The sequence below is a fragment of the Paramisgurnus dabryanus genome, chromosome 8 (genome assembly GCF_030506205.2).
Source record: "Paramisgurnus dabryanus chromosome 8, PD_genome_1.1, whole genome shotgun sequence".
In the NCBI taxonomy this organism is placed as follows: domain Eukaryota; kingdom Metazoa; phylum Chordata; class Actinopteri; order Cypriniformes; family Cobitidae; genus Paramisgurnus; species Paramisgurnus dabryanus.
The window spans coordinates 4,407,959-4,417,575 of record NC_133344.1 but is presented as its reverse complement, the minus strand read 5'-3'; the positions used below and the strand labels follow the sequence as shown (position 1 = coordinate 4,417,575).

At 36.3% G+C, this 9,617-nt stretch overlaps 2 long non-coding RNA genes across 3 annotated transcripts; one reads left to right on the top strand and one right to left on the bottom strand.

Annotated features, from left to right (window-relative positions):
• Positions 1 to 588: 588 nt before the first annotated feature.
• LOC135771772 (uncharacterized) lies at positions 589 to 4,643 on the bottom strand. Of its 2 annotated transcripts, none has more exons than XR_010543036.2 (9): positions 4,522 to 4,643; positions 3,748 to 3,913; positions 3,337 to 3,372; positions 2,995 to 3,060; positions 2,805 to 2,889; positions 2,575 to 2,616; positions 2,069 to 2,134; positions 1,571 to 1,675; positions 589 to 751 (listed from the first exon to the last, which is right to left on the bottom strand). It is a non-coding gene; the product is annotated as an uncharacterized lncRNA (long non-coding RNA). The 2 variants fall into 2 exon arrangements; XR_010543035.2 differs by having other exon boundaries at positions 2,069 to 2,130.
• Positions 3,850 to 9,587, top strand: LOC135771784 (uncharacterized). Its single transcript, XR_010543052.2, has 3 exons — positions 3,850 to 3,921; positions 5,417 to 5,457; positions 6,778 to 9,587. It is a non-coding gene; the product is annotated as an uncharacterized lncRNA (long non-coding RNA).
• The last annotated feature ends 30 nt before the right edge of the window (positions 9,588 to 9,617 follow it).

The window sequence follows — 9,617 nt, the reverse complement described above, 5'->3', positions numbered from 1 at the left end:
CATTTCATTATCATAGAAATGGGTTCACACCTTATAATAACTGAAGCATCAACAAACTGCCCCTTTGCTAAGCCCCTCTCTTCCTTATCCAGGTAGCAAACAGACGTTGGCCCAACGTTGGCCCAACGTTTGTTGTTGTGTTGGGCCAACGTTGGGTGCTGACGTTGGCCCAACGTAATTTTGTCCGTTGGGCCAACGTTGGGCCAACCATGTTATTAGACGGCCAGCAGACCTTCTGCCAACCTAAAAAATACCTTACCAACCTTCTGCCAACTTAAAAACCACTAAAACAACGTTGGGCCAACCATGTCATTGGACAGCAAGCTCCCAGCTAACAAAAAAGGTCCCCAGGATGTCCCCTTAACATTCTCTGTGAACGTCCCCCGAACGTCATTGTGTAGGGTACCCGTAACGTCGAGCCCGGACTTTCACAGGGACGTTCGCAGGACGGTCAGCGGACTTTCGGGACGTTTAGGGGACGTTTGCCTAAAGTCCTCAGCACGTCATTTTATTTCCCTGCTAACCAATGAAAACATAAAACAGACACGAGAAACATTGTATACCACAAAGTACTTTTATTTTAATCCAACAGTTGTAATTATGCTGTGCTCCATGTTTGTGTGTGCGTGCACGACCTTCCGTGCACGTGCCTGATCTCCTGTGCACGTCAGTCAAACTCGCTTCAGCTGCCTGTGTGTGTGTCTCTTGGTGTGTGTCTCTGCAATGCCAATTCTTTCCGCTGTCTTCTAACCTAAAACAACGAAATGAACACATTCAGAAGTTAACTAATTATTTTTGAATATGTTTAAAATGTCTTGCAAAAAATCCCTAGCAAAATTTTTGAAGATAAGGGGGACAGAATTCTGTGCTTAAAATAGAAAGCATGCACAACTCTCTTTTACCTAATATTTTATGTTTATGGTATTATTGTTGGTGTGACAGTTCACTCAAAGTAAAGGTGGGTAAATTTGGACATATGCTACCCATTTTTGGTCTAAATGCAAATCAATCTCTATATGAATTCTGAAAACCAGCTAAAACCATCCCAAGCTGGTTCACTGGTTTTAAGCTGGTCTCTCAGCCTGGTATTAGCTGTTCAGGATTGTGTAGCAGGATGTGTTTTATTTATTTTTTTGGCCACTTTATAGCTGCAGGCTAGAAAACCAGCTGACCCACCAGCTTAAACCAGTTTGGCTAAGCTGGTTGGCTGGTCTTAGCTGGTTCAAGATGGTCCTCCCACCCTGACCAGCTAAGACCAGCTACAAAGTGAGCATACACACCTTAGAGAGAGCATAGGTCACACAGAGTACAAAAATATTTAACTATTACGTAAAATAATGTAAGTTGTCTTATATATTGATCTTTGATATTATTGTAGGTTTTGTTGTGGGTTCAGGGCATCTTGAAGTATACTATGAATAAGTGTCAGATAGATCTATGGTTCTATTCCAAAGAATAAAAAATGTATCTTGTTTTAAAAATAGACCATTAACTATTAACTTATTCTTATTTACAACATATTTCCTTTCAAATAGATATACAAAAACATTTGGGATTCACACAGACTCACTATTATTCATTATTAGTTGCAAGTATGAAACTGAGCTGCTGAAATTCTCCCTGTGTAGCTGTAGCAACCTCCAAGCTGCCTTTCCTCTGAAGACAGATAACAAATCTACAAACAAAAACAATCCGTAATTAAACAAGAAAAAGTCAGCAGTGACTAGTAATGTTGTTATGACACAAACCATCTTTTGAAAGTCAGCTTGGCTTGCTCATTGACTGATGTTTTTCCCGACCACTGCTGTGATGTTGTCCTAAATTTGGTCTACTTTCAGAATGATTCTACAATCCAGGATTTCTTTATAGGATTTGTTTTGAAACAGTAAAACATTACTAACTACACAAGTACAATAAATTAACAGTAAGTCTGCCTATTAATTAATAATGTAAATAATGTAATCATCATTATACTACAAATACTAACTGAGCCTAACTTATATGTTTTTAATTCCACAGAAGTAGGCTATGACTATTTAAATGACTGTTAACATATAAATGTACTCACAATAAGGTGCCTCAGACAACATCATAGCATCTTTTTGCTTTGATGTACTGGTTGCTCCTCATCTAACTCAGAAAAAAAACAGGAGAAAAATCAGAATGAAATAATAATACGATAGTAAATCATATTTTGACCTTTTAGTTTTACCTGGCTCCTCAGCTGAAAAAAATACTAAAAACATTAACATGGACCATGTACACTTTAGTTTAACGTTTAGCATTTTACAATCAAATATTCAACAGTTGGATCTTTTTTAAAGTTTTTACTTACACTTGTGCAATAGCTGTCAATAATGATTAATTCACATAATGATTAAAAATACACAATGATTCCCACTGTTTAAAATCATAAGTAACAATGAATGCAATGACAATGATATCACCTTTAATAATAATTTCACCTTCAGATAATTTACAGTCCTGCTGACCGGTGAAAAAAATTTAAAGAAAATATGTATAGACAACATGCATTTTTCTTAATCATTCCAACTTTTTGTTTTGTGTACTTACAATGCTGTCTCTGTTGAGTCCTTTTGGCCTGGAATTCTCTTTCTGCAAACAAAAAACAAAAGTAAATTTAAGTTGTCTTTTAACACTTACAATGACTTTCAGTATATTTACAGCCTCAAAATAGAACAACTTTGGTCAATATATATCATATAAACATTGTATATTTTGCTTGCTATTATTTTTTTAACTTGATGTTAAAAAGAAGCTTGGTATTACTTTGCATACTTTACCTGTTTGAGAAAATAGGCTACTCTGACTGCATATTTTGTCCACAGCTGTCTAGAGTGGCACATTGTTTATTTTGGTCTCAATACCCTTCAGACAGAAACAAGTGTTTTTTTATTATTATTTTTTTATATATGTAGCTGACCTTGTTTTCGTTTAGCATTTGTATTTTATAAAACATGAACAAAATCTTACCCCATTGTTCCACTCAAACCACAAGGATGGTCCTACCTCAGACTTATAGCACATAGCACAGAAAACCTGTAAGTAAAGTCCATATAAATCGGTAAGTTCAGTTTGCAAAACACAAAGGAAATGTACCATTGTACCAATATTAATAGAGGACCATTGGCTACATTATCTAACCTTAGGCTGAAAATTGTTTTCCAATGTTTTTTCATGTTGCACTGGAAACATTTGGTTGTTTAAATCAAACCAGTATCAATAATACAAGGCAAGGCAAGTTTATTTGTATAGCACATTTCATACACAGAGGTCATTACAGTATAACATAAGTGGATCTGGTGCTGAACTTACCTTTTTTGTAGTACACATTTATCAGATGTTTAAAGGCTGAGAAAACAAAATAAAGATAAGTTAATATATATACACATCAAATTATGTAAAATAATATAAAAAGGAAGCTGCTTAAATGTTAAAATGTTACCCAGATGTACCCCCAACCCTCGCTGATAATTAAGAGCTTTTTTATTATTACAAGAGATTTAATTCAATTTAAGATTTTTATTCACTGTATGCTACCATATAAGGGTTTAACCATATACCATATAAAAGCATATAAAGGGTTTAAAAATAAAGTTAAAAAAATATATTTTTATATGCTAAATAAATTCAGGCTGATTCATTATGCTGCATAGTTATGAAAAATTAATGAACCACATCTACAAACTTATTTTGGTGATTTAGCAAATTTTTACAATGACTTACATGTCTGTTTTTACTGCGTTTGCCACAGTATTCAATCATACACGTCATTTTACTACAGTACAGTAGGTGGCAGTATATTGTTCGTGTCCGTATCGTCATACGCGGAAAGCAAGTACACACACAGTACGACTGAAGTGTCGCTGGAAGGCTGCAGGAACAGAAACCCCTGGAAAGGTAAGAGTTTTAATTTAAACGTTAAAATGTTTGTTTAATCATTACGACAGTAAATGTTTGCTCTGCCATTGTTGAAGAATCAATTCAAACAGAATTTCGCGGACGCTCCCCCTCGTTATAGGCCGTTTCTCAAACGGAAGGCTGCATCCTCCGGAGGTCGCATAGGCGGGCTGTATACGTTATCAAATCTGGTTTATTAAGTTAACTGAGCATTACATTCGCAAGTCATAAGCATATTACAACAATTTACGATTAACTAAGAATAATAGTCAACTTTATACTTGTTAACTTTCTGAAATAAGACACGCGACCTCCAGAGGCTGCAGCCTTCCGCTTGAGAAACGGCCGTACGAGCTCGCGCACTTTACCCGCTGCGTATGGATGAAAGATATATTATTATTATTCTAAAACCTTTTATATTTACTCTAACATTGAACTAAATTAAGCGAAGCTTACATACGATACCAAAATGTACTAAGGCGAGTAATGTTAACTTAAATATGGCTAACAAATTTCCTATATATTTCATAAAGGAAATACAAACTATCAAACTGCACACTTGAACCAATATAAATACTGTATATGGTAAAGAAATCTTACCCTGTAACGAAAACTTGACGAAGTTATGACCTTATCTAACAATTAACTACAAAATAAATGGGATTTAGTATAAAAAATGTCGAAATGTAAAGGAGTTTTCCCCTCTTTTACTACCGTCTCGGTTGTGTCAGTTGAAGTACGTGTGACGCCTCGTGCCAGATAATTCAAATGATGTCGCTCGCAATAGATCTATCTGACACTTATTCATAGTATACTTCAAGATGCCCTGAACCCACAACAAAACCTACAATAATATCAAAGATCAATATATAAGACAACTTACATTATTTTACGTAATAGTAAAATATTTTTGTACTCTGTGTGACCTATGCTCTCTCTAAGGTGTGTATGTTCACTTTGTAGCTGGTCTTAGCTGGTCAGGGTGGGAGGACCATCTTGAACCAGCTAAGACCAGCCAACCAGCTTAGCTAAGCTGGTTTAAGCTGGTGGGTCAGCTGTTTTTTAGCATGACCAGCTATAAAGTGGCCAAAAAAAACCACACACATCCTGCTACACAATCCTGAACAGCTAATACCAGGCTGAGAGACCAGCTTAAAACCAGTCAACCAGCTTGGGCTGGTTTTAGCTGGTTTTCAGAATTCATATCGAGATTGATTTGCATTAAGACCTAAAATGGGTAGCATATGTCCAAATTTACCCACCTTTACTTTGAGTGAACTGTCACACCAACAATAATACCATAAACATAAAATATTAGGTAAAAGAGAGTTGTGCATGCTTTCTATTTTAAGCACAGAATTCTGTCTCCCTTATCTTTACAAATTTTGCTAGGGATTTTTTGCAAGACATTTTAAACATCTTTACAACTTCACTACTTTGTAAATTGATGTTTATGATGTTACGGGTTTTAATTGGTTTATGTTTCTGTTTGTAGATCTTGCCCTTACCGAAGTTTGAAGGAAGAATGTGCAAAGGGTATTATCTCCATGTTCCCATGCTTTGCTGACCCCAGGAGCAAGCATAGTTATTAGGGATGTGCATCGATGCATCGCGCTCCCATTAAAAAGACCTGTCTGAAATCGATTCTGAATCGTAAGGCTCCGATTCAGTGTTTCATGCACAGCTTGTGCGTGTACTACGGCTCCGTGATCAGTAGGAAGTCCTTATCAATCTAAAATCACTACAAGTTTGACTCGTTTATAACGTGCATTTAAAAAAGCAACACTCGTCAAACACAATCATTTAAAATATTCTTTATTATCATGAAAATACCTGAAACAATCTGAAGAACAGCGATATAAATATTCCTTTAGACATTTCCTGGAATAGTGTTTGGTATACTACTTCTTCTGTGGCACAAATGGTGTTTCTAAGCGAGAGCGCCCCCTGGCTTTTGGATGTGCCTGCATTTCACCGTAATTCATTCAAATTCATTCATTGAGAAAACGCGCATTTGCCCGATTAATTGTCACAACCCTAATAGTTATGTAAGTACCTGTTGCCTCTCAAACTTTGTGATTTAAAGGTCCCGTTCTTTCTGTGTTTTTGAAGCTTTGATTGTTTTTACAGTGTCCACTGTAAAAAAATAGCTGTAATCATGCAGCTGGTTGCCAGTAACTTACTGTAGAAGATAAAGACTGAAAATGATTTATGTTCATTTAACTTTGAACAAACTGTTGCCAGTAAATAACATAAATGTAAAATCTACAGTAAGTTACTGGCAGCTAGTTGCCAGTAATACCCAGTAATACTGTAATTTCTACAGAATTTTTTTACAGTGTCTGTATACCGCTGTTTTCACTGTCCTCAAAACAGGCTGATGTCTTCATTGTTCTATGAAGTCCCTCCTTCAGAAATAAGTAATGAGTTCTGATTGTGTAGTTTATTCAGTGTGTTTTGATTTGACAGCAGCTTAGCTTAGCAGAACCGTTTGAGCCAAAGCTGGTGACTGACGTATTCCTGTGGGCGGAGTTTAGTCAAAAACTGTTTTATTGACGTCATTAATTCGGGAAGTAGAGGGCTGTAGTCCAAACCGCCGTTCACTGTAGGCTTTGAAAGGTGAATCTGTTAAAGAAAATATATTGCCTGGCAGTGAACTTTGAGCTTTATCATTTTGCAGGTGTTATTTATGCTCAAACAGCAACATTACACACTAACTAAAATTTGAAATGGGATCAGAAAGAACGTGACTTTTAAAGGAGGATATACTTTTTATATTGCAGTGTAGATATTATTTGCATTATAATTGATAAGGAAATGTAAAACTACTTGGTCTTTGTATTGTTCTATTCACAGGAGCATTATTACAATGCAGAAGATGGAAGTGGATATTTGGTGTGGAGAATTAAAACTTTCCAAAAAGAAGCATCAGATGGACGGATAAAACGCCCACGGCAACCACAAACAGGTGCATCATTTGCAGATTGATCAAGATTTTGGACTTCTATTTGGTGAGTCGACCGCTGCAAAGTTGTTGGAGAAGTGGTCTACCAACATAAAACCAAAGGTTATTGCACAGACCCGTGGCCTCACACAGACTTGTAAGCATCCAAAATGCTGAAGCCACTGAAGTTGAAGATGGTAACTATTGTGCTATACAAGTTATGATTCATGAAGAATGGCTTTAGATCTATAGTTTCAATTGAAGTCACAATGTTACCCATCAGACATGCATTATTCATATGCAGCACAGATTTAAGTAAATAATCAGAATAAAAATTACCGGTTTCTCTTAACATTTCTACCTTGACCTTAGTGATATTGAAATGAGGTCATACAGTTAAAATTATTTACAACATATAATCCATGCTTTTGTTATTTAGAGTCCCAAATGAAAACAATTTTAAACTGTAAATCTTCAACTCGCGTACTAGGCCCTTGTGAAAACCCATCTGAAAGTGCTCTATTTTTACACACTAAGGGCTCTATTTTAACGATCTGAAACGCAAGTGCGAAGCGCAACGCGCAAGTGAGTTTGTGGGCGGATCTTGGGCGCTGTTGCTATTTTCCCGGCGTGAGAAATAACTCTTGCGCCGGGCGCAAATCAATAAGGGGTTGGTCTGAAGTAGGTTCATTATTCATAGGTGTGGTTTGGGCGTAACGTCAAATAAACCAATCAGAACGCTAGCCAACATTCCCTTTAAACGCAAGGGCGCAAGTTCCATGGCGGGTTGCTATTATTATGACGGATTTACCAGGCGTACGCCAGGAGCGGTTTACAGCCGAGGAGACCGACGTCCTTGTACGGGGGAATCCCACGCTTGCCAGCATAAATCGGGCACGCCGTGTAACGGGAGGTGGATCTGCCTCAGGACTTGACGCCAGCAGAGGACATCGCTGCGTCCACCCTCACCGCTGAAAGGGTTTGGGGGCTTTGAAATCGGACCCAAGAAACGCAAGCAAGGTCCAACCCCAAAGTACTCTTACAAATCAAGTTCATATACATTAAGGTTTCTTATGAAAACATTTTAACTATTATTTACATAAAATAAACGTAATACAGCCACACAACAAAGTTATGAAAATATTTTAATCGTTATTTGCATGAGAATAAATAAAAACTATCAACACAATGCTCACCACTATGATTCCCCTTATCTCGTGTATTAATATTTTTAAGTGTAACAATTTATGATTTGCAAAAATAACTGTTGCATCTGTGTAGATTAGATAAGCAAAGTGTATGCGCGTTGTGCACGCTATACATTATGGTCAAGCATGCGCCCTTAAAATAGTATAATGAACCACGCGCAACGCGCCACTGACTTTAGACTAGATTTTTTTGGTTAGTAGCGCAATTGTTTTTTGAAACTGCAAAATAGCATAAGAGATGGTTTGCGCCGCAACACGCCTCCTTTTTGCGCTGAACCGCCCAGGGAGCGCAAGTTCATTCCCTAGTTTGCTGACGTGCATCTGTGGAGGGAAAAACCCCGCTGTGCGCCGGCGCAAAATACGAATGATACATGCGTCACTGACAAAGTCAATTGCGCTGGGTGCAAGATAGGGCCCTAATTTTTTATATACAAAACGATTCTTCTTCTTTAGTACTTAAAGAAAATCTTAAAAACATCTAAGGATACTTGTCTGTACTATTTTGAGACACCATGAATATGAACTTAAATGTGCTTAAAATATATTTAAAAAATGTATTTAGTTACTGCTTGTAGTAAACTTAAACCCATCTTTCATACAAACAAGTGGTAAATAAATACATTTTTTAAATATATTTTAAGCACATTTTAGTTTATATTCATGGTGTCTCAAAATAGCACAATAATTTTTAATATTATTAAGGACAAAATTAGTGTGCGAAAAGAGAGCACTTTCAGTACGTTATTGAAGTGTACCTTCTTTTTCAGCTGGGTTTTCACAAGGGCCTAGTACGTGAGTTGCAGATTTACACTTTTAAATTGTTTTAATTTGGGACTCTGATAACAAACGTATGGTTTATATATTGTAAATAAAGTTTAAAGGGGACGTATCATGAAAATCTGACTTTTTCCTTGTTTAAGTGCTATAATTGGGTCCCCAGTGCTTCTATCAACAGAGAAAATGTGAAAAAGATCAACCCAGTAACTTAGTTTTGATAAACCATTCTTTGCAAGCATGTGAAAAAATAGCTCATTGAAATTTGGCTCCCCTTGTGATGTAAGAAGGGGATCTTATTATAATAATACCGCCTCTTAATCTGCACTATTCAACCACTGCCATTTAGTGCAGCTCATTTGCATTTAAAAGGACACACCCAACAACTGCACATTTTTGCTCACCCCTACAAAGTGTAAATTTTAACATGTTACAATAAATTGTCTATATGGTATTTTGAGCTAGAACTTCACATACATACTCTGGGATAGCAAATATTTATTTGACATCTTAAAAAAGTCTTGTGAAATGTCTCCTTTAACTGTATTATCTCATTTCAGTATTTGTAGTAGTTTGTTTCTGCTTTGTTTATTGTACTATATTATTTCATGTAATTCTTTATCTCCTCTATTGTATTACTATTTATATTATTTTAGTGTTGTTGTCATGAATTGTAAAAATGCTGTTTAAAAGAGGCTTTACAAATAAAATGTATAATAGATGCTGTTTTTAGCAAGATAATAAAATTTTACTGAAATTACAGGTTTGTT